At 41.7% G+C, this 26,552-nt stretch overlaps 2 protein-coding genes across 4 annotated transcripts in view; one reads left to right on the top strand and one right to left on the bottom strand.

Annotated features, from left to right (window-relative positions):
• Positions 1-5,005, bottom strand: part of LOC126356193 (dipeptidyl peptidase 1-like) — a 96,715-nt gene extending 91,710 nt beyond the window's left edge. The window contains exon 1 of the mRNA XM_050006988.1: positions 4,925-5,005. The gene's annotated coding sequence lies outside the window, so the exon portion shown is untranslated. The remainder of the gene's footprint in view (positions 1-4,924) is intronic.
• A 2,075-nt stretch (positions 5,006-7,080) lies between these two features.
• The window catches only part of LOC126283468 (dipeptidyl peptidase 1-like), a 93,825-nt gene continuing 74,353 nt past the window's right edge, over positions 7,081-26,552 (top strand). The window contains exons 1-2 of one of the 3 annotated variants that reach the window (XM_049982277.1): positions 7,081-7,192; positions 22,264-22,573. The gene's annotated coding sequence lies outside the window, so the exon portion shown is untranslated. Of the gene's footprint in view, positions 7,193-22,263; positions 22,574-23,612; positions 23,669-26,552 lie in introns of those variants that run through there. The other 2 variants (XM_049982295.1, XM_049982287.1) reach the window with 2 other exon arrangements.

Here is a 26,552-nt window from a genome sequence, read left to right on the forward strand (position 1 = left end):
TGCCACATTGGTTTAAGATCCAGAGTTAGCACAATGTATATTATCCATGATAAAGACAATAATGTGTGTTTATATTTAATATTCATGAATTCGAAAGTTCGAGATGATTCGTTCTCTAATTATTTTTTGGGTTTTGGCACGGTTTATCAAAAGGATAAACTAATTCCATCAGGTAATAAAGTATATATACATATATATTGAGAGGCCAATGTCAAAATACCCAGACTCGTGAACAGGGATCGACAAGAGATTTATGAACTTACAGCACTTATAGCCCGAACAGAAAGGGAAGAGTTGAAACTTCTTTGAAGATTAAAACCGTGTGCCGGACCGTGACTCGAACTCGAATCTCGGTCCGGCACACAGTTTTAATCTGCCACGAAGTTTCATATCAGCGTACACTCCGCTGCAGAGTGAAAATCTCATTATGGGAAGAGCTACCCCAAAATATAATACCATACGACATAAGCAAATGAAAATAAGCAAAGTAGACTAATTTTCTAGTCGAACGATCACTCTCTTCAGATACCGTTCGAATAGTAAAAATGGAAGCATTAAATCTTTGAACAAGATCCTGAACGTGGGCTTCCCACGACAGTTTTCTATCTATCTGAACACCTAGAAATTTCAACTGTTCAGATTATCTAATCATTTTCCCATTCTGTGAAATTAAAACGTCAGGTTTTGTTGAATTGTGTGTTAGAAACTGTAACACCTGAGTCTTACTGTGATTTGGCGTTAGTTTATTTTGTACAAGCCATGAACTTGTCATTTGAAACCGAGCCAGTGTTGCACACAACATCACTTCTACCAAGCTAGTGTCATCAGTAAACAGAAATATTTTAGAGTTGCTCATAATATTAGAAGGCGTGTCATTTATATAAATAAGAAACAGGAGTGGGCCCAACACTGTTCCCTGGAGCAGCCCCCACTTCACCGTACCCCTCTCAGATCCCACATCACAGCCATTCTCAACATTGTGAATAATGACCCTTTGCTCTCTGTTGTCAAAATAGGAGGTGAACCAATTTTGAGCTACTCTCCGTATTCGGTAATGCTCCAACTTCTGGTCCAATATTTTGTGATCAACACAATCAAACGTCTTAGTTAAATCAAAAAATATGCATAGCGTTCGAAACCTTTTGTTTAACGTACCCAGTACCTCACATAGAAAAGAGAATATAGCATTTTCAGTTGTTAAACGACTTCTAAAACCGAACTGTACATTTGATGGCAAATCGTGTGAAATAAAATTATCAATTATCCTTACGTGGACAACCTTTTCAATAAATTTAGCAAAAAATCATGGCATAGAAATAGGTCTAAAATTGTCTACATTATCCCTTTCTCCATTTTTATAAAGCAGCTTTACTACTGAGTACCTTTAACGGTCAGGAAACTGACCATTCCTACAGGAAAAATTACAAATATAACGCAAAAACAGGGGGCTAACGTGTGCAGCGCAGTAATTTAATATTGAGCTAGGCACTCCATCACAATCCATGAGAGTCCTTAGTCTTCAGTGATTTGATTATTGACTCAATCTCCCCCTTGTCTGTATCACAGAGGACCATTTCAGACATCAACCCTATGATTCATAGCAATTTAGTTTTACACTAATAGCTTTATAAAGACATGTTGATCGACAAAATCGGATGAAAAACAGGAGTAGCATTCATTATGGATAGGAAGATAGGGCAGAGAGTGAATTACAGTGAACAGTTCAATCAGAGGATTCTTCTCGTCACAATCTACGGCAAACCAACACCGACAACAATAGTTCAGGATACATGCCAACATCGCAAGAAGAAGATGGGGAGATTGAGAGTGTATATGATGATACTGAACGGTTAATTTAGCAATAGGAGATGAAAATCTAATAGTCATGGGTGATTGGAATGCGGTTGTAGGAGAAGGGGTAGAAGATAGGGTACGGAAGAACATAGGCTTGGTAGTGGGAATGAGACAGGAAGAACACTAGAGAAAGAGTTCTGCAATAAATTTCAGATACGAGATGGTTCCAGTTAGGTTACATCATGGTCAGCTAGAGATTTCTAAATCAGATATTCGATTGTAATGCGTCTACGGGAGCAGATAAAAACTCAGGTCATAATGTAGTAATGATGAAGAACAGAATGAAGTTTAAAAGAATTGTAAAGAAGGATCAGTGTGAAAAGAATTGAGGTACTGAAGTACGGAGGAATGATGAGATGCGTTTTACAAAAAGAGACATAATTTCTGATAGGATAGCCGCAATCAGTGATTTTACAATGTTACTTAGAATCCGTCTTGATTGAAAAATGTTTATTCATATGACCAGTATCGGTTCCCCTAGAACCATCTTCAGATCTGATATATCGGTTACAAGAGTAACCCGTCCAAATACATCAACTTTTCACATGCATGTGAAAGTTGCTGTATTTTTACGGGTTACACCAGTAACAGATATATCAGATCTGAAGATGGTTCTAGGGGAACCGAAACCGGTCATGTGAGTAAACATTTTGCAATCAAGGCAGATTATAAGTAAAATACGCGTTTTAGGTTAGCTAAGGATGTGGCTACTGCGTTAAGGAATACCACAACAGGCAGTTCAGATGAAGAGGAGTGGACTTCTCTAAAAAGAGAAATAACAGACGTCTGACAGCCAAACACAGGTACTAGGAAGGTAACTCCGAAGAAATCTTGGGTATCAGAAAAAATATTTCAATCGATCGATGGACGAAGGAAGTACAAAGACAGGAACACGCTCCACCGCCGTTGTTTTTCTTCTGTTGTTCATCTTACGACCTCTTTTCACGACAGTATCAATTCCACTCAGCCGTTCTTCAGATTCCTTTGCCGTTTCTGATAGAATTATGATGTCATCAGCAAACAAACAAGTTTTTTTTCCTCGCCCTGAACCCTAATACCCTTTCCAGATTTCTCTTTTGTTGCCTTCAGTGAATACTCAATGTCAATATCGAAATATCGAACAACATAGGACAGGCCACAACTTGTCTGACTCCCAAGCCGATTACAGCCGTCCTTTGTCTTCAGTCTCATATAAGCGTAGTCTGGTTCCTGTACAAATCGTAGATGACCCTTCCATCCCGGCATTTTACAACTAGTACCTTCAGAATCTCAAACCTGTATCCTGGAAAACAGTCAAAAATACGTTCGCCTTTCTTCAGTCTCTCTTCTCAGGTAAGTCGTATTGTCAGTATTGCCTCGTGTATTCCTCTGGCACCCAAACTGACCACCCCTGGTGATGACATTTTACAATATGACTTACTAAATTATGAGGGAATATTGTCTACTCTGGTGTCCTCTTTCGACTTAGGTATTTCAGCGCTGTCAATTCTCGCATTATATCTCCCATCTCATCTTATTTACATGCTAAAAAGGTACCTCCCATCTCCTCTCATTTGCTTGCTGAAAATCGTACCTCCCATCTCATATTCATCTTCTTGCTCTTCTCTTTCCACAAAATTGTCTTCATGTTTGTTTTTTTGCATAGTCTTTCTAGATATTGCTCCCACCTCTCTGTCTCCTCTTCCTTGACTGGTAGTGGTGCTTCTCTTTTCTCGAAAGGTTTCTTTAATTTTCCTTTATCATCACCTAGCTTTCCCATAGGAAAGCGTGGTCGCACAGGCTTGCGTTTCTCCTCTAGTCATTCCTGTTATGGTTTTTTGCGCTTCTTGCCGTATCGTTTCTAAATTTGTGTACCCCCTTTACCGTCATTTATTACAGTTTTATGTCCTCTCCTAGTTTCCTCAATTAAATTTTGCTATCTCTTATGTTACCCAAGGATTTCCATTATGCTTTGGCTTTTTGCCTACTTGTTTCTCTGATATCGACACAATTTCATCTCTCAAAGCTATCTATTCATTTCTTTCATTCGTTTCATCGCCCGCTGCCTGGTGACCCTTTTGAAACTCTCTGCAAACCCTATTTCACTCAATTTCTCCAGGTCCTATCCGTAATTTCCAAATTTTTGCAGTTACTTCAGTTTTAACTTGCAAGTCTTCCCCACTAAATTATAGCCACAGTCCACATCTATCCCTAAAAATGGCTATCAGTTAAATATCTGGTTTTCAGATCTCTGTCTTACTATTATGTGATTTATCTGAAACCTTCTGTATCTGCAGGTCTCTTCCACATGTAGAACCTCCTGCAAGCCTCTTGAAGAAACTGTTCACAATGGTTAAACTGTGCTGTGTACACAATTCTACCAGGCGTTCTTCCCTTCATTTCTTTCCCTCCTTTCCTTATCTTCTTTTTCCTAATGTCGAATTCCAGGCCCTCATCAGAACTAAATTTTTATGCTCCTTAACGAAGTGAACTATTTCTTTTCTATAATCATACATTCATCCAATGTTTTCGTCACCTTTTTAGAGTTTTGTGTTGCAGTCCGCAAAACCGAAGCCCTTATAGGATCATTTTGTTTTCCGTCCGTCTGCCTTCCCGACTGTTCAAAACCCTTTTCTCAGGAAAATTTAAAATTTTTGTCACATACAGAGAACCATTGTCCTTGGCGGTGTAGGACATGAAACTTCCAAGTCAATAAAATCAAAAGATTTGGCCACTTACGTCACATTTTTACACTCCCAAACACGCGCATCAAAACCTATAGCGTACTTCCTCTTGGACTAGAATCGTAAAATTTGGCAGGAAGCAAGGTCTCGCAGTAGACCTATAGCGAAACATCCGAAAATTGTGATAATTATATCGCAAGAAACAATTTTTTCCGACATTTTTTATCTTCCTGCCTGTTCGTCTGCCTGTTAAGATCCCCTTTTACTCATGAAAGGGCAGTCGTATCAAGTTGAAATGTGTGTTACATACTACGCTCTACAGGCTGTTGGTGCTATAATAACTGTAAGCTTCAAAGTCAATGCAACCAAAAGGTACTGCCATTTATGTCACATTTTTTGATACTCACTAACTTCGTCATCAAAACCTATAGAGTATTTTTTTATTGATGCTCTTCACGGATATGCATCTTGATTTCATCATCCTGACGACACGATATTTCGATGGTCAACTGGCCGCTATCTTCAGGTGAGGCTGCAGGTGCACAATCAGGCCGGAACTGAGGAAACATCAGATGCGGCGACTCCTTTATACCCCGAGAACTGGCAGCTGCGCGTGCGCGAGAAGTGAAAGGGCTGCCCTCTGCGAAGCGAAGTACTGCAGCGTCGCCAGTGGCAGAAACTAACAAAAGCGATGAATAGCAAATTAAGACGCAGCCTTTCGAAAACCAGGCAGTTGTTGTTTTGTATCTGATAAAGCAGGGTACCACATCTCGCTTAAAGGAAAACTTTTATCTCTGTTAATAACGTCACCGAATATTCTTATTTCAATAGAATTCTTAAGTAAACAATCCCAGTAACGGGAATTCGGAGCAATAATTTGTGACTCTTCAAATGATATATTATGATGCCCTTCATTGAGACAATATTCAGCGATTCCAGATTATTCCGGCTGGAGCAATCGAGTGTGATGTTTATGTTCCAGACATCGGTCATGAACCGTATAAATAGTCTATCCAGTACACGCCTTTCCATTATGACGGCAGTTTTACATAACCCAGCCTTTCTCAAACCCAAATCACCTGTAACAGATCCGAGAAGGGTTCTAGTTTTGGCCAAAGGCTAAAGGGCACTTTTAATATCGTATTTTCTGAGGATTCTCGAAATTTTCGAAAAATTAGTGCCGGAAGGGGTATAAAATGAACTGATTTACAATGTCCATTATTGGTTCACATGGCAGTCCAAACTGAAAAGTACGAACAATTTGATAATCAGTGTATACATTTTGCCTGAAGACAACATTAAGATAATCCAGTTCCTGTGTCAAATTATCAGAATCCGAAATAGTGTGTACTCTCTTGACCAGCATAAGTAAAACTCCAAGACGCCGATGTGGTGGATGACCACTTGTAGCATGGAGGCAGCCGTCCGTAGGCGCAGGTTTACAGTATACGCTGTGTCTCAAAGTCCCATTTTTGTATGTACTAAAACATCCAAAAAGTGTAATTTGCCATCTTTTTCAATTTCCTTTGAAAATTTGATGTGTGTGTAAAGGCAGCTAAAATAATCTAAAAGCCGATGAAAAGCTTCCATTCCACGTGGCCATGCGATAAAAATATCTTCCACATACCTCAAAAAACATATGGGCTTAAGAGAAGAAGTCCTGAGTGCAGTATCTTCAAAATCTTCCACAAAAAGACTTGCGACAATAGAGGAAAGAGGACTCCACATAGCCACACCTTCAGTCTATTGAAAAAATGTATCATCAAATAAAAATACTCTATCCCTATCTTGACGCAGGAACTGGATTTTCTTAATGTTGTCTTCAGGCAAAATGTATGCACTAATTATCTAATTGTTAATGCTTTAAATTTGGACCACCACATGAACCAATAACGGACACTTGTCAAACAGTTGCTTTTTCACCCTGCGGTGACTATTTCTTCGAAAATTTCAAGAATCCTCTCAAAGTACGACATTAAAAGTGTCCTTTTGCCTTCGGCCAAAACCAAAGCCCTTTTTGGATCTGTTAAAGATAATTTGGGATTGAGAAAGGCTGGGGTATATAAAATTGCCTGTCATAGCGGGAAGGCGTATATTGGTCAGACTATTGGTACGGTTCATGACCGATGTGTGGAACATCAGCTTCACGGTCGATCGCCCCAGACGGAATAATCTGGCGTCGCTGAACATTGTCTCAATGAAGGGCGTAATGTGTCATTTCAAGAGACACAAATTGTTGCTTCGGCTTCCCGTTACTGGGATTGTGTACTTAAGAAATCCACCGAAATAAGATTATCCGGTGACGTTATTATTAATAAAGGTTTTCCTTTAAGCGAGATGTGGCATCCTGCTTTAGGAGACACAAAACGACAACGGCCTAGTTTTCCAGCGGCTACATCTTAATGTGAGATTCATCGCTTTTGTTAGTTCCTGCCACGGGCGGCGCTGCAATTCTACGCTTCGCAGAGAACAGCCCTTTCACTTCTGGCGCACGCCCAGCAGACAGTTCTCGGGGTATAAAGGAGTCGCCGCATCTGATGTTACCTCAGTTCCGGCATGATTGTGCACCTGCAATCTCACCTGAAGATGGCGGCCAGTTGCAATGTCGAAATATCGTGTCGTCCGGCCGCATACCGGTGAAGAGCATCAACAAGCAGTACGCCTGAAAAATCTAGGTAATCACAGCGTCTTTCATGTTGGCCTAGAATCTTGCAATTGGGCAAGAAGCAAGGTTTCACGGAACAAACAAAGGAAAAAATACAATAATTATTAATGTTTAATTACATCATGCGAAAAAATATTTCTTTTGTCATCTGCTACCCCACGTCAAACTCGAAATCAAAACAATCAGTAGTTCTGTATTCAGGTTGACTGGGTCGCAATGGTAATAGTCAGACATCAGATCATGTGACGCGTTTCGGAATTTAGCTCTCATCAGATATCTAGGAGCAGTTACTGCACGTAGATAAGGCGTTTCAATTTGTATGTGAAACAAACTTTTGTATTCCTTGCCTTCAAAAATGGCTCTGAGCACTACCGGACTTAACATCTGAGGTCATCAGTCCCCTAAAACGTAGAACTACTTAAACCTAACTAATCTAAGGACATCACACACATCCATGCCCGAGGCAGGATTCTAAACTGCGCCGTAGCGGTTCCAGACTGAAGCGCCTAGAACCGCTCGGCCACAACGCCCGGCATTCCTTGCCTGATGTTTGACTTTTACTACCTGAATGGAGAACTGCTGATTATTATAATAATGATCGCCTGCCTACTGCATGATTTTCTTACAGTTATATTGAAATTAAAACTTTCTCTAAAGTCGTGATATCCCTGGGACCGATATCTCGCCCATATCAGAGTCGACTAACAGGCAAAAATGGTCAGAATACTCTATTCCCGGAGGGGATGAATTGTCTGTATGCACAATTAAGTTTGTAAGGAACCCTCAGTGTGCGTGTCTTAATCGCACCACGACAATTTTTCAAATTAATGGCTGCTTCTCTGCAAACGAATTGTCACAATATGTGACATTCAGTGGTACAATAGGCCAGACCGTATCATTATAAATAATGCATGGGAGTAAATAATTAAATGAAACACAATATTCTAAATCCTTAACTGCTGGTGTTGATAAGAACATGAACTGTATAGACAGGTATTACAGATCTTCTTAAATGACTAACCTCTGTAACTCTTGCGTTGCAGGAAATATTAGACTCTGGAGATGGAAGTGTAGAAAAAGGCGACTTACTTGCCTTACTTTCATTCACTAAAAGCTTATGGCTCCATATTCTGTGATAACTCGTCACCTGAGGAAAAAAATGTTTGTTGCGCTGAAGTGCGCAATAATGATAATGTGTGGTGTCCTCTCTAGAGCCTCTTGTAGACTGCTTTTTAAACAGACGAGCAGCATACTTACAGCAGCATCACAGCACATTTCCTTATTTAGCTTGTTGTACAATTGTAACATCGGTAAGTATAATACTAAGAGGACAATGATAGACAGTCTGCGTCACTCACAACGTGACAGAAATGAATGCGTTATTCCGCTATAAAAATCTTTTATGTATTCAGTGATTTAATGCATTTATGAATTAAGTGGAAAATAAAATTAACTTCAAACACAAACTGAAGTCATATGTGGTTGGCAACTTCTACTCTCTAGAAGAATTTCCAACAGTGTACTACTGTGATTTTTGTGTACGTTTTATAGAAGTTGAGAAACAAAAATAAACATAAAACATTTTTAAAAATCGTAAAGAAACCATGTAATTGGTCAGCATGTATCCATATCATCCGCTAATATTAGGTTGGTGCATGTGCATAAGTTTGCAGAGTTTTGTTGTGTATGTGGATATGTCTTGGAAGGAGGACGTAAGATGAACATCAACAAAAAATGGTTCAAATGGCTCTGGGCACTATGGGACTCAACTGCTGTGGTCATCAGTCCCCTAGAACTTAGAACTACTTAAACCTAACTAACCTAAGGACATCACACACATCCATGCCCGAGGCAGGATTTGAACCTGCGACCGTAGCAGTCGCACGGTTCCGGACTGCGCGCCTAGAACCGCGAGACCACCGCGGCCGGCCGAACATCAACAAAAGCAAAACGAGGATAATGGAATGTAGTCTAATTAAATCAGCTGATGCTGAGGGAATTGGATTAGGAAATGAGACACTTAAAGCAGTAAAGGAGTTTTGCTGTTTTGGGAGCAAAATAACTGATGATGGTCGAAGTAGAGAGGATATAAAATGTAGACTGTCAATGGCAAGGAAAGCGTTTCTGAAGAAGAGAAATTTATTAACATACAGTACCGATTTAAGTGTCAGGAAGTCGTTTCTAAGAGTATTTGTATAGAGTGTAGCCATGTATGGAAGTGAAACATGGACGGTAAATAAGTTCAAATGGCTCTGAGCACTATTTGACTTAACATCTATGGTCATCAGTCCCCTAGAACTACTTAAACCTAACTAACCTAAGGACATCACACAACACCCAGCCATCACGAGGCAGAGAAAGTCCCTGATCCCGCCGGGAATCGAACCCGGGAACCCGGCCGTGGGAAGCGAGAACGCTACCGCACGACCACGAGATGCGGGCACGGTAAATAGTTCGGACAAGAGGAGAATAGAAGCTTTCGAAATGTGGTGCTACAGAAGAATGCTGAAGATTAGCTGGGTAGATCACATAACTAATGAGGGGGTGTTGAATAGGATTGGGGAGAAGTTTGTGGCACAACTTGACTAGAAGAAGGGATCGGTTGGTAGGACATGTTCTGAGGCATCAAGGGATCACCAATTTAGTACTGGAGGGCAGCGTGGAGGGTAAAAATCGTAGAGGGAGACCAAGAGATGAATACGCTAAGCAGATTCAGAAGAATGTAGGCTCCAGTACGTACTGGGAGATGAAGAAGCTTGCACAGGATAGAGTAGCATGGAGAGCTGCATCAAACCAGTCTCATGACTGAAGACCACAACAACAACAATGGGTTCACTTATCGCTTCTCATTTTTTTTATTTGTAATTCGCTACATCTGAGTCTACATAATGTCATTTTCTCATTTGGAGTGGAGCTGTGACTCTAGAAAATGGAGTGCGAAGTGTAGAAATCGGAACATTTTCGACATATTCTTCTGTTTTACTTCGATAGAGGGGTGACAGCAGCGGACGCGCCATGTATGGGTACAGTGCCATTAGACAGAGCACGCCAAGAAAATGATTTTCTCGTTTTAAGGAGGATCGTTTTGACATTGCTGAATCTCCGCGTTCGGGAAGACCTCCGGGGTTTTATGACGAGCGTTTAAACGCATTAATCCACAATGATCCTTGTCAGTGTACACGAGGATTGACAAATGTGGTGAACTGCGATCACTCGGCCGTGCAATGGGGAAGTTTCAAAAATACATCTCTGCATGCTCGTCATCAATTGGCTCGTGAACAACACGACCGTTCCTATCCTGTATCGTTACTGGTGACAATAAATTACGGTAACACAGGGAAAAGAGTGTAATGGCTAAACCCGAACAAAGCAGCAACTACCCTTACAAAGACCTACGCGCATCCATAGAAGATAATGTTATATATGTGGGGGAAACAGAGACAGTGTGGTGTACTATGAATTGCTTCCCCGGAGTGTAACCATCACTGCTGACATTTATTGTCAACAACAAAGGCGTCTTGCAGATGCAGTCCTAGAACAACGACCAGGAAGGCTACATGAAGAGATGTTCCTCCACGATGGTGTCCACCCGCATTTTGCTTGACTGACAAAAGGCGCTATAAAGGAGTTGAGTTCACAAGTCATTCCGCACCTGTCTTATACATGTGATCTTGCGCCCTCAGATTTTCACTTTTTTTCGCTCCCCATCGAGCCGCTTCAACGAACCTCCTTCCCGGATGAGAATGCGCTCCGAGCAAGACTCGACGAGGTCTTCGCCTCAAACCCACGCGATTTCCATAGTCCTGAAATCGAAAAGCTACCGAAGCTTTGGTAGACTGTTGTAAATAGTGAAGAAGAATACATAATTCTGTTTATTGAACTTACGGAAAACGCTACGAACTTATACATTAGCACAGTAAGATGTACTACACTGATGTGCAAATCTTATGGACGGAATAACTTCCGCATGGTGTGTCACTGCCAGCTCGATGAATCTTGGACAATACATAGAAAGAAATGCTATAGTATAGCACAGAAGCTAACTGGAATAAATTTGCAGTGAGACGAACAGAAATAACATTTAAGTACATTGAGATCACCGCGATTTATATGAAGATGGTATCTGTTCTTTCGGACAGCTGCATCGATAACCTTCCCATCATCCACCACGTACTACTTGCTGCCGAGTGCATCTTTTATTGGGCCAAAAGGTGGAAGTGGGGCAGGGTGGAAGTAAGAACAGTTTTGCGAGCCCCACTCGGGCACGCAGAGACGCCTAGTTGGGAAGCGAGGTGTTTGATTGTGATCCATCGATCACCTCGAATGAGAGTGGCTGCACGTTCCAATATTGCGGGAGTCGCACCAATGTGCGGCCGGCCGGCACGCGGGAGATCGAACTGGTCTGCCCCACCTTGTTGCGATGATGACAAACGCGTCGCCCAACGACTCCCCGTGCTTTTGTTCACAGCCCGGTCTCGGTCGACGTACTGCAAGCACTTGTGTATATCTGCGTTGCTCTGGTTTTCCGCCACAAAGATCGCAATGACAGCACTCTGCTTGCTCCGTTACAGGCGCCATTTTGAAGGCTTCATATAGTGCCACCACCTACCGGAACTTCATCAAACTACAATGCTGAAGCGAGAATATTCCACGACGTCCTGCAACAAATCCACACTTTTTTACAATCGAAACTGGTCGAGTAAACTATTTTTTGTATTACTTATTGAACGCCCCATGTAATTAATTACACGATGTATTTATTTATTTATTTAAAATCGTGATTTAGGATCTTGTACCACGTTCGACTAACAATTCACTATGAAGTGCGTCAGTGCATATTCATTCCTCATAAGAGTACTTCAACTCGTTTCAACCACGTTTATATATTTCATATGCATAATAGGGCGCAGTATGGCTCGATTCGATAAAATTGTTGTATGGAGTGCTACGTCTTTTTATGTATATGACGAGGAATCTTTTTCTATTATGCACACGAAATATGTAAATATGACTGTGAAACATCCCCTTAGAAAAATTAAGAATGACTGTACTGGTAAACCTCTACGTTATTTGATTTTCAAACAGCTGAGCAAAACTGAACGTACTCAGACATTTCTCTCTTTGCTTATTCTGATCAACACTAAACTGACACACAATATTTTAGCGCAACGCAATCTGACTAACAACAACCTATAGCTTTCATGAATCACTTATCTCGCAAAAATCTTCGTTACTCGAACTACTGCAATACAGCGAACGCCAACACTGCCAGCTAAATAAAATATTCTAACTACTGAAGGCACTAACTACTGATAGGCATAGTTAGCAAATGAAAGATTGTGATAGAGAACAAACAATGTACTTACCTTAATAATGTTCAAAGTCATCATATATATATGTTCGTGATATCCAGTATTACAAATTTACTCTTTCTGATGGACACACGTCCAGATCGTCCGCTCTCAAAATTCTGCCATCTCTCTCTCCAACACTGCTGGCGGCTCACCTCCAACTGCGCAAAGCTACGCGCTGTTCACATCCAACTGCCCAACACTACAATAGAGAATAGTCCAACAATGCAAACCTGCCACAGACTGACACAGCACAGTCACTGATTTTCATACAGGGGGCTACGTGGCGTTACCAACATAAAGAACCTAAACTGTCTACTTACAACTGATACGAGGACAATGCCTCTTTAGAGGATTGAATGTGTATTGACAGTGTAATCTCCCACTTGAGAATGGCTGTCACATACGATCGAACGCTGTCATACCATAAACATCTTCCCACGCAGCGAAGACGGTGCAAACATGAGTGAACATGGAACTGGTATGCAGTATATGGGGAACATACTCATCAGTTACTTAGGGAGCATCCATTGCATTTATGTACTCTGCAGCAGAATATTGCGCTGCGAGTATGGTTCCGCAGCGCTCGTCTGAAGAAAGGACTGCATTATAAGAACCGTTAATGGCACAGTCAGATCTACACCTACATGCTGCCCACCAGTACTACTAAACATGTTTCCAGATCATCTTCATAAGTTTTCATTAGCTAGGAAACGCCTCAAATCCAGAAGACCAGCATACGAAGCACGAGACCAAATGCTCTCCACTGGATTCAACGGGGACACTGAATGGAAACTTGAGTGGCAAGCTACTAATATCCGGAACCATGAACATGTTGACAACCCGACTGCTGCAGTGCCAGTTATTCATCATCCTAGGGGAATGTGGGTACAACTCAAAAGATACCAGACTGGAAACGTTCGTGCAAATACCACATTCACAATTGGGAATTTTGGATTGACAGTGCGTGTGTCTATGGTGATATTCAGACATAAATCGCATTGTAAATGAGTCGTCTAACAGACGTTTCCCTGGAAGTATCAAGAGTCTACATAAAACTTCCAACGACGCCCTCCAGTGAGACTTCTGACACGTGTGTAGTCTGGGCCGTTGAATGCTTATGTAGAGTAAACACGAGGAGCGTTTTGTAAGTAATGCAACACATGTTTTTTCGGCCAGTTTCGCTTGAAAAATGCGGAATTTATTGTGGGCCGCCTTTAAATACTCTCAGTTCAGCTCCTACACATTCATTAAGTTCCGATAGCTAGCGGCGCTATACGTAGACTTCAAAATGACGCTTGCAACGGAGGTCCGCTCCAAGCATAGAGCTGCCATTGAGTTTGTTTTGGTGGGAAACCAGAGTATCACAGATATTGATAGGAGCTTGGAGAATGTCTGCGGATACCTGGCAATGATCAAAAGCACAGTGAGTCGTTGGGCGAGGCGTCTGTCGTCATCGCTACAAGCACGCACAAACCGACCTGATCACCAGCGTGCCGGCCGGCCACGTGCATCTGTGGCTCCTCAATGTTGGAACATGCGGACACACTCATACGACGTAATCGACGGGTCGCAGTTGACAACCTTGCTGCTCAACTGGGTGTCTCTATTGATAGTGCTGAAATATTTATCTACCAGTTGGGCTAGTCAAAGGTATGTGCCTTCTGGGTTCCTCGCCATAACAGAACACGATAAAGAGCAATGAAGGGTCATCTGTGCGGAATGGCCTGCACATTACGAAGCTGATCGCGACAATTCCTTGTTGAAGAGGGTAACAGGAGATGAAACATGAGTTCATTGCTTATAACCGGAAACAAAACGGTATTCTATGGAGTGGCGCCGCACCATCTCTCTTCTGCGGAAAAAGTTCAAAGCTGCACCGGCAGCCGTTAAAGTCATGGCGACGCTTTTCTGCTACTCTGAAGAGGTATTCTGTTTGAGGTTCATCCTCAGGGTGCAACAGTTAGATCTGAAGTGTACTGTGCTACACTCAGGAAACTGAAGAAACGACTTCAACGTGTCCGTCACCACAGAAATGCAAACAAACTTCTTCCTCATGGCAAATCTGGACCTCACATAAGTCTGTGAACCCGACAGGAGCTCACAAAACCTCGTTAGAATGTTTTTCCTCATCCACCACACAGCCCGGATCCCGCATCTTCCTACTTCAATCTGTTTATCCCAATGAAGGATGCACTCCGCGTGAAACAGTACGTGGATGGTGGTTAGGTTATTGACACAACAACACGTTGTCTCAGACGTAGGATAGTGTGGTGAGGTGCCAAGCGGCCCTCCCAGTGACAAGGTGTAAGACCGTCGAACTGAACGGAGATTATGTTGAAAAGTAGGGTTTTGTAGTCAAAAGAATGGGGAATAATGTGGTGTATTGGAATCTGAATAAAACCAATCTGCTTTCAGTAAAAAATGTATTGCATTACTTATTGAACGCCCCTTGTAGTTGTACATATGTACATTTTTGTAAAGCAATTTTGTTTTTATAACTGATACACACGATGATAATAATAATAACTTGAGAATGGCATGCCATCCGAAATCACGATCGCAGATAAATACGTTTAATGGCAGACCACTAGTAAAATATTCTCGTTGCCCAAATTTTGTAGGACTCTGGATTTAAGTAAACAGAAAATAATCAGATGAACAGAGTTTTTAAGTATGGGTCTGAAAAACTGTTTAGTGATATTATTTTTCTTTGGTGCTTCTTAAAATACATCTGACCACGTACTAGCGCTTCTCTTAAGCACTTCAAGGTGGAGTTGCGTTATTCTACCAACTTGCTTGAGGGGCGTCCAGTACCAAGTTGGAATGATAGCGTAACAGTCCGTGTAATAGACACTAGATACCATGCGTCAATTAGAGATTATATCTTTACTGTGCCTCCTCTTACGAAGAGGCAACAGCTGCCTTGCTTAGAATCAGTGTCCATCGCTGGTGACCTCCAGTCGCGTTTCGCTTGTCGCATGTCAGATGACATCGGTTCTGAATTTTTGGCGATACTCAGTAGTAGGTCTGGGTGCAGGTCGGCGTCGCTTTCTATTCTTCCAGGAGTTCTGTTGTTCCAGTGGATGACAGGGTCACTTAATTTCTAGGTCAGGCATTTCATAGCGCAACGGTCATCGGGTTTTGCGGATACGGCTGGGACACTTGCAGAAGGATAGATTTCAATAATGTGATCCACGGTCTATGCAAGGTCGCGTATCGCTTGGTTCGCGTGACAGGCAAATTTTTCAGGGCGTTGTCCTTTCCTGTGCCACTTGCACGTGTCTTGAGTCAGTGTGAAAACTGCGATGGTGTATATACACCGAAATCTTCCATGTGCAGTAACTTCTCGATGCGTTTCGTTTCACTCTGTGATGGGCAGCTGACGAGAGAAAGCTGTTTAACAGCATTGTTGTTACGCGTTCTCGGGGGTACAGCCAACACATTCTGTTTCTCGTGTAAGTAAGCTGTTTAGGTTTTTATGTTGGTAACGCCACGTAGCGATCTGTATGAAAATCACTGACTGTGCTGTGTGCAGTCTGTGGCTGGTTTGCATTGTTGTAATATTCGATATTGTAGTGTTGGGCAGTTGGATGTGAACAGCGCGTAGCGTTGCGCAGTTGGAGGTGAGCCGCCAGCAGTGATGGATGTGCGAAGAGAGATGGCGGAGTTTTGAGAGCGGATAATCTGGACGTGTGTCCATCAAAGAGAGTAAATTTGTAAGACTGGATGTCATGAACTGATATATATATATATATATATATATATATATATATATATATATATATATATATATATATATATATATTACGACTTTTGAACACTATTAAGGTAAATACATTGTTCTCTATTAAAATCTTTCATTTGCTAAGTATGCCTATCAGTAGTTAGTGCCTTCAGTAGTTTGAATCTTTTATTTAGCTGGCAATATTGGCGCTCGCTGTATTGCAGTAGTTCGAGTAACGAAGATTTTTGTGAGGTAACTGATTCATGAAAGGTATAGGCTATTGATAGGGCCATTCTTTTGTAGGGATTATTGAAAGTCAGATTGCGTTGCGCTAAAAAATATTGTGTGTCAGTTTAGTGATGATCAGAATAAGTAAAGAGACAAATGTCTGAGTACGTTCGGTTTTCCTGAGCTGTTTGAAAATCAAATAACGTAAGAGGTTTATCAGCACAGTAATTCATAATTTTTTCTAAGGAGAGGTTACACTCGAACTATTTCGGTTCATTGGAAATGGAGACTAAGAAACTATAGTCCGCTCCACAGGGGCTAACAAATTTGATTTTCAGTATTTCATATAATTATTGATCAAATTTAAATGTTGTCATAATCTACTCATTAAGAGGGAAAGAGTTAAAGCTTAAGCGCAGTAATATAAGCCTTACAGACAGAAGCTGTGTACAATCTTGAGGCAATTTACCTCACGGAGCGCAAATTACCCAGACTATAATCACCCATTATTTGATAATCAGAGCACATAGCAACTTTCAACAAACTTTATTCGTCATTTTAGACCGTGAGGTAACTTTTTCTCGCTGAGACCTCGCAACAAAATGATGGAAAGAACAGAGTTTGTCACTTATTACATTCACGCTGCTCACGCAGTAAAATTTCAGCATGGCTACGGAAGTTCGCAACACCGTCTCTTGTGAACACTGCCTCATCGGTAAATAAAATCTTGGATGCGAACGGTGGATCTGCGGCACACTTCTGCAACGGCGATTGACAGAGCCGCCGGCTGCCATGTTGCATGGAGATGCTGTGCCTTAGGACCTGACGCACTGTAGATGATATGGGACAGCAACTGTTCATGAGGTAACCACCATATGAGAGAGTGAGACACGCCTCGCGCTGCTGCTAACCGTCGCACACTGGTCCCAGGGGTTTCTTCCACCGAACGTAGCACACGTCAGGCGTGCGGACTGTGCGAACCTTTCACTGTCAGTCTTTCGAGGCACAAGGGAACCTGCGTCCCTCAGTTGCCGTAAAAGTCTGCCGAACAGCTTATCAGAAGGAACTCTGCGCTGTGGATATTTTTCAGCATAGAGGGCACGGGCTCACAGGCTACGTCCATTTACTAAACCGTAGCAGAATAACACTTCCGACATTTCACTTGTCAGGTAAACGGCTTCCATTGTTAACAAGTGGTTCAAGAGAGAAAACGTAAATATCCTGCACCGTTTGTACGTACAGACAGCGCAGTAACAGTAAACACATTAGTGAATCTGCGTTTGGAAGAAAATGAAACGCCATGACACGTTCCCAGGGTTGACAGTACTGTATAATAAGGCACACAAACACGACAAAAACTAACGTAGCATGCAACATGACCCGAATCACAGAACTGACTGCAGACCACTTAATGTTAGGTGGAGTACTATGAGTAAGACATCATAATACCGACACACTTGACGGAACGCCAGTGCAACGACTGTGCTAATATCCGCAACCAAGCGCCGCGCAGCAGTTCCTATAAACATGTGTTTGGCGGCCGCGTGGCCGAGCGGTTCTAGCCGCTTGAGTCCGGAACTGCGCGACTGCTACGGTCGCAGGTTTGAATCCTGCCTCGGGCATAAATGTGTGTGATGTCCTTAGGTTAGTTAGGTTTAAGTAGTTCTAAGTTCTAGGGGACTGATGACCTCAGATGTTAAGTCCCATAGTGCTCAGAGCCATGTGAACCATATAAACATATGTATTTCGGAAAGTATAAGTTTCCGGACCTATGTTTATTGGACTTATTTTTCTTGTTTCGATGAGTAGTACTACCTTTCGAAGTATTTGACACTTTCTTTGGACACCGTATATAAGGTCAACAAAAAATCGTTTGCTGTACATCTATTCTGCATACTTTGCTCGTCAATCGCAATTCATCGAAAACGACAGCCTCATGATTTCTTTCTTAAAACTGTAAAAGTGTTATTAGAAACATTTTACGTAATTTTCGGTCTCTCTTGTTTTACTTAATTTTTGGCATCCATTTTAAGTTCTTTTCAAGTATGTTGATACCCTATTTAGCCCACTTTTTGTACTTTCAGGGCCACTTTGGGCACGCTTTCATAAGTGTGCAATACCCATTTTACCGAGATCCCATGTTTTACTGGTGAAAAAATGTTGATTAAAAGCATACAATGTGACCTTGCCATGTGTTCAATACGTCAGCTAAAATTACATTTACGCCTCAGACCGAATATTACTTGCCTATTTTACGTGCATAAGTACCGAAAATTTGAACTTCTGGATCTCGGTAACACATAAATATCGAAAAAGTTTCAAGGATCTTCGAGGACATTATCATCAGAACATATGTCAAAAATTTCGACGATTTGACTTAACTCCAAGTTACAGAAGTGTCCATTACTACAGTTGGTATTTTTCTTACCCAAAACTCACGGTTTCTCACGATCTTCTCAGGAACCACCCATGAACAAATGGTGCTTTTATCAGCAGCTAAAGGTCCACCCTAGAGTACATCTAATTATTATTATTATTTCGTCAGAAGCAAATTAAAACATTATTGCATTACATAACTACGTACATTATGGTTTATAAATTAAACCAGTCAAAGAATAAAATACACATACATTATATTAACAAACATTGGCTACTTTAACTATACAATGGATGCCCAAAAATTAGCAACGTCCAGTGCACTTTGTGTAGCATTTACAAGATCCTCCATAGTGCACACAGTTGGAGGTAATGTGCATTGTAGCAGACGTGATGATGTCTGCACGGCAGCTCCACAGTCACATATGAGAGAGTCCACCTGGAAGCCCCACCTCTGGAGGTTGCTCCTCGATCTTGTGACACAGGAACGCAGGCGATTAAGTGATTTCCGTGTGCATCATTTCTCTGTGTGGCCTGGGGAAGAGCTTCTTGTGGAATCACCCACTACTCCAGATGCTGACATCTGGCCTGCCAGCTCTTCTCCCAGTGTTGGTGTGGAGTGACAGCGAGTGCTTCTGCACTGCGAAGATAGCTCTTTCTAGACAGAAGTCTTTGCTGTGCCGGTTGAGGACCATGTCGGGGATGAACTTTAGACACTGTCCTGTGGCAACCCGTTTTTCTGCTGCCTCCATCTGATTCTTTGTCCTTGTTGTTGTTGTGATCTTCAGTCCACAGAACGGTTTGATGCAGCTCTCCATGCTACTCTATCCTGTGCAAGCTTCTTAATCTCCCAGTACCTACTGCAGCTTACGTCCTTCTGAATCTGCTTAGTGTATTCATCTCTTGGTCTCACTCTACGATTTTTACCCTCCATGCTGCCCTCCAATAATAAATTTGTGATCCCTTGATGCCTCAGAATATGCCCTACCAACCAATCCCTTCTTCTAGGCAAGTTGTGCCACAAATTTCTCTTCTCTCCAATTCTATTCAGTACCTCCTCATTAGTTATGTGTTCTACCCATCTAATCTTCAGCATTCTTCTGTAGCACCACATTTCGAAAGCTTCTATTCTCTTCTTGTCTAAGCTATTTATCGTTCACGTTTCACTTCCATACATGGCTACACTCCATACAAATACTTTCAGAAACTACTTCCTGAAACTTATGTCTATACTCGATGTAAACAAATTTCTCTTCTTCAGAAATGCTTTCCTTGCCCTTGCCAGTCTACTTCGACCATCATCAGTTATTTTGCACCCAAATAGCAAAACTCCTTTACTACTTTAAGTGTCTCATTTCCTAATCTAAATCTCGCAGCATCACCCGACTTAATTCAAGTACGTTCCATTATCCTCGTTTTGCTTTTGTTGATGTTCATCTTAATCCTTCTTTCAAGACACTGTCCATTCCGTTCAACTGCTCTTCCAAGTCCTTTGCTGTCTCTGACAGAATTACAATGTCATCGGCGAACCTCAAAGTTTTTATTTCTTCTCCATGGATTTTAATACCTACTCCGAATTTTTCTTTTGTTTCCTTTACTGCTTGCTCAATATACAGATTGAATAACATCGGGGAGAGGCTACAACCCTGTCTTACTTCCTTCCCAACCACTGCTTCCCTTTCATGTCCCTCGACTCTTATAACTGCCATCTGGTTTCTGTACAAATTGTAAATAGCCTTTCGCTCCCTTTATTTTACCCCTGCCACCTTTAGAATTTGAAAGAGAGTATTCCAGTCAACACTGTCAAAAGCTTTCTCTAAGTCTACAAAGGCTAGAAACGTAGGTTTGCCTTTCCTTAATCTTTCTTCTAAGATAAGTCGTAAGGTCAGTATTGCCTCACGTGTTCCAGTATTTCTACGGAATCCAAACTGATCTTCCCCGAGGTCGGCTTCTAAAAGTTTTTCCATTCGTCTGTAAAGAATTCGTGTTAGTATTTTGCAACCGTGGCTTATTGAACTGATAGTTAGGTAATTTTCACATCTGTCAACACCTGTTTTCTTTGGGATTGGAATTATTATATTTTTCTTAAAGACTGAGGGTATTTCGCCTGTCTCATACATCTTGCTCACTAGATGGTAGAGTTTCGTTAGGCCTGGCTCTCCCAAGGCTGTCAATATTTCTAATGGAATGTTGTCTACTCCCGGGGCCTTGTTTCGACTTAGGTCTTTCAGTGCTCTGTCAAACTCTTTACGCAGTATCATATCTCCTATTTCATCTTCATCTACATTCTCTTCCATTTCTATAATATTGTCCTCAAGAACATCGCCCTTGTATAGACCCTCTACAGGGTGTTACAAAAAGGTACGGCCAAACTTTCAGGAAACATTCCTCACACACAAAGAAAGAAAATATGTTATGTGGACATGTCCGGAAACGCTTACTTTCCATGTTATAGCTCATTTGATTACTTCTCTTCAATCACATTAATCTGGAATGGAAACAGACAGCAACGGAACGTACCAGCGTGACTTCAAACACTTTGTTACAGGAAATGTTCAAAATGTCCTCCGTTAGCGAGGATGCATGCATCCACCCTCCGTCGCATGGAATCCCTGATGCGCTGATGTAGCCCTGGACAATGGCGTATTGTATCACAGCCGTCCACAATACGAGCACGAAGAGTCTCTACATTTGGTACCGGGGTTGCGTAGACAAAAGCTTGCAAATGCCCCCATAAATGAAAGTCGAGAGGGTTGAGGTCAGGAGAGCGTGGAGGCCATGGAACTGGTCCGCCTCTACCAATCCATCGGTCACCGAATCTGTTGTTGAGAAGCATACGAACACTTCGACTGAAATGTGCAGGAGCTCCATCGTGCATGAACCACATGTTGTGTCGTACTTGTAAAGGCACATATCCTAGCAGCACAGGTAGAGTATCCCTTAAGTAATCATGATAACGTGCTCCATTGAGCGTAGGTGGACGAAACTAAAATGAGCTCTAACATGGAAATTAAGCGTTTCCGGACACATGTCCACATAACATCTTTTCTTTATTTGTGTGTGAGGAATGTTTCCTGAAAGTTTGGCCGTACCTTTTTGTAACACCCTGTATATACTCCTTCCACCTTTCTGCTTTCCGTTTTTTGCTTAGAACTGGGTTTCCATCTGAGCTCTTGATATTCATGCAAGTGGTTCTCTTTTCTCCAAAGGTCTCTTTAATTTTCCTGTAGGTAGTATCTATCTTACACCTAGTGATATGCGCCTCTACATCCTTACATTTGTCCTCTAGCCATCCCTGCTTAGCCATTTTGCACTTCCTGTCACTCTCATTTTTGAGACATTTGTATTCCTTTTTGCCTGCTTCATTTACTACATTTTTATATTTTCTCCTTTCATCAGTTAAATTCAGTACCTCTTCTGCTCCACGGCAACCCACCAAATGCCAGGCCCGGAAACGGTGAAAGGACCAAATATACGTCGGCCGATGAGACGACCAACCGAACGACCAACCAACCGTCGGCCCGCTCCAGTCTCCCTCTGTCGGACAGTTCATGCGTGTCGCCAGCGGTCGGCGAGCACTGGCTGCCAGCGCCTCACCGGCACTCTGTCCCGACTTCACTGCTGCTGCGTCCCGACTGCACTGCTGGTCCGTCTCCAACTGTCTGCCAGACACGACGACCCGGAAATATTATCAGTCGCTCCACAGAAGGTACGACAGTGCACTTACCCATTTGCGCTGCTGCTGCCGCTCACGGGCTATTGAGGCAGAAAGTTAGTGAGGCCAGTAAATGGAATAAGGAAACGAGGCGGCAGTACCATAATAGAAAATGACAAACAACAAATAGCATGAACACGAGCCGTGCACGGCTCAGTCATGAATTGCGGTGACGTTCGTGTAATTATTCTCTTTGAATAAAAGTGTCATTTCTTTTTGTCTCATTGTGCATTTCTTTCAGTTACCTCCTGTACTACACTGTAGCGATTCTTTTTATGTATGACCTAAGTTTTACCGAATATGTTCCTTTGCGCTGACACATCACGTGGAATGTTGTTTGGTTTGTGGGGCGCTCAACTGCGCGATCATCAGCGCCCGTACAAAGTCCCAAGTTTTACACAGTCCAATTTTTTCACAGTCCAAACTAGCCACTGTCACGAATGATGATGATAATGATGATGAAATGATGAGGACAATACAAACATCCAGTCCCCGACAGAGAAAATCCCCAACTGGGCAAGGAATCGAAGTATACACAACGCGGAAGTTATTTTCGTCCTTACGTCTTGCTTATCAGTCTAGTACTGTCTTCAAAGCATTGTAATTCTTCATTGTAATAATCTCAGGTTATAATTCCCAGCTTGAAATATGTACATTCATGTTTAAAATAGTGGACAGGTGATATACTCCACTTTAAAATACCTAAAGTCCGCCCAAACTAGTTACTGAGCAATAAATATTTTAGCAGCTTTGTCATGAGTATACACAAAAATGTATTTTATAAAAATTCTGGAGCATAACTTAAAGATTTCTCCAGCAAGTATTTAGTTTATCTCGCAGGAACAATGCGAATCAGCAGCCTCACAGATAACGCAAATTCAGGGCTTAAAAATCGATTTCTCAGTCAGATTTTTATCAGCCTAAGCTTGATTTGTCTTAGCTTCATTCTGATATTATCATCTGACATACAAATGATTGATTACTATCTGTCGCCTTCAGCTTGTATAAAATTTCTGAAGGCGGTAGGCAAAATTCAGAGTGTGGGAAGGAGGTTCGATTGCAGGATCGTCAGCCAATATACTAACTCACGTAAGTACAGTATGTGAGTTTACTCTGTTGTATATGAATCATGTTATGGTACACTGTACAGAACTATTACCGCTGAACATAACGTTTCAGGTGTGTATTTCTTGGCCTCAGTTAATAAAACTATACAGCAGATCTTAAAAATTACTCATGCAGTACACTTTAAAATTTTAGCAATAACTGAAAGCAATACGCTTCCTAAAGCACAGTAATAGAGAGGTGTGTTGAAACTGGGTGTTATATTAGCAGTGACAATCAGTGTATTTATTTTCATCAATTTTAACAAGAACTGAGATTTGAAAAATGCAAGACCAAATATTAGTTTTTAATGCTAAGTTTGCATAAGACAAATAGAAAGCTATGGTTTTGTTCGTGGAGTCATTGTTTCCATGTAAAAAACAGTTATTGATGTGGAAAATACGACTCCTTGTTTCCCAACTACTTCGTATAATTTACACGCACGATGCACAGCTGTACGAAATACCGGATGATTATAATTAAAGTGCACTACTCACAGAGGTCCAGTGTGTGCTGTAATTACCGGTCGACAGTGAAACTTGGCAGATATTCTATCGCGTTAATGTGGAACCGCTGAGCCCTAGAAAAAATTAGTTCCAGTTTTTCCCACAATGTGCAAATCTTGTGCTGTGAATGCAAAAAAGACGTTTACAGACGTGTCCATATGTAATGGCTTAGGGACGGGACGAAAGTAGAAAAGGTAAAACAAGTGAGAAAGGCATAATTTTGATTTTATTATTCGCCGCCACGTAGTCTACACTATTTACTCAATAAGAGCAACAGAGACGTCTACGAGACGCTGTACAACGCCAGATTTGCACCTGGTGACCAGACTAACTTGTCTTCGAATGTAAATCAGTTAAGCATTAACGCATTAGCGTATCTACCAAGTTTCGCTGCCATACGGTAATTGCAGCCCACAATGGACCTCTGTGGATAGCTACACTTCAATTATAACCACCCGGTACTTCGAAATTAGTTCGGTGACTGCAAATTCCTTGACATCTGCTGTATCAGGTTTAGAACCGCTACCTAATAGTGAAACATGAAATTTTTTGCCGGACCGAGACTCGATCCTGGATGTTCTGCTTATCACGAGAGGTCACCTTAACCACTTTGGCTATCTGTGTCTCAGATGTCGCTGTTGAGTAGTAGACCTAAACTAACACAGCAGATGTCAAGTAATTCACAGCCAACGAAATGATTTCGAAATTCTTTGTATAAGTATCTTGCCCTTTCCCGTATCTTTTACCTGCTAGAATGATGAGACTTAGATTGCCTTTTGGAAAAAGCTTCCTCAGGAGAACACGGATCAGCCTTAGCTTTTATCCTATCTAGATTATAGGATAACTTTCAGGTCCAAGGAGCATCTTAATATGGGTGTAGTATGCCGTTTGTTGAGATTCTCATTTTAAAAAAAAAAACGTGGTTTTCGGGGGGTAACAGGTTGAACCTATAAATAAAATCTTCCTCTATCCATGTCCACACTGTACACCATTTCCATTGAGTAAGTTATTTTATTAAAGGAAATACGAGTAAATCAGTTTAAGGTAGAAAAAGGCCCTCGAAATAGCCTTTTATAATACGAAGGGAAAGCATTCGGTGTTTCGTTATGTTGGATCCCAGCATTAGCATTAGCATTAATGGATATTAAGTTACATTGATGCAGAGGTTTGGCAGTCCATATTTCATTCCCAATATCTATTACACATTTATTTGCTTCACTCCAGTTTTGCGATATTCCAATTTTTGTAACGCTCTTCTATAGTCCGTCAGTATTTGAAGTTATCTTAATTGCCAAGACTTCAGATACACGTAAGGATGTTTCGTGAGAAAGATTATACATTCCTTAAGTTTTGGTGACGCATATCCTACTCCACTCTATACCTTACATCCATATGAACAAATTTGGATATGTTCGGGCCTTCTATACTGTATGAAGGTCATGACTATATTCCTGGAGGTATTGCTGACTGCATTGCCTTGATAGCTGAGGTATCTGGGAACAAATTTCGTAGTGGTACTGAAAGACTGTAATCTTGTAAAAAAAAGTGGAATAGTGGAACTAAATTAACAATGGTTCTAAAAATGCTCCAGTGGAGAAACACCTCCATGTTTGTTTCCAACGTTTACGAGATCCGGAATGTAAATACGCTGTTGAAGCAAATTATGAACTTTATCAGGTGACATGCAGAGTACCCGGTGTGAGAACACGTCGACTTCATCTTGGCCACGGCTGTTACAACCGTGGGCTAGTGCCTTCGAGAGCCTTGTCGTATTTCACAGGGTCTCTTACGATATGTCACACAGAAACACTGCAGGAGCCCGCAATACACTCTTGCTGAGCTCTGCATCTTCTTACCACCGAAGAGTTCTACGCACTCACGGGGAACCTGGTGCTATCAGAATGTCTAGCCCTTCTCAGTGGCACTCAGCTAATGGTATCCTCACTAACTCTATGGATGAAAGAATATTCTTCTTCAGTTAAGGCAGAGAATGTCTTATTCACATCTAAGATCTGATCTTGAAGTGGCCGAATAAGTTTTGTCTCACCTGATCGTCTCGTTGTTTTGAGCTTTATTTGTCATCAAATGACCAGGCATTCCGTCAATGAAACCACAGCCTCCCTCCTGTAACGGTCCCATACTCTCAGCCTTGGACCGGCTCAGTGATACGAGAAGAATTCGATACTTCTGCGCTGCCACAAAGTAAATACCCCTCCCGTCCCCACCACAGTCGCCAGCGCTGGGTCGCTCATTCCAGGACAATTGTTACCATATCCTGAAATAGTAACACTAAGTATCAGTGGGAACTGCTGTGAGAGAAGATAAAAAAGAGTCCTGTTCTTTTGTGAAATAGTTACTCAATT

Source organism: Schistocerca gregaria, chromosome 1, assembly GCF_023897955.1.
Source record: "Schistocerca gregaria isolate iqSchGreg1 chromosome 1, iqSchGreg1.2, whole genome shotgun sequence".
Taxonomy (NCBI): domain Eukaryota; kingdom Metazoa; phylum Arthropoda; class Insecta; order Orthoptera; family Acrididae; genus Schistocerca; species Schistocerca gregaria.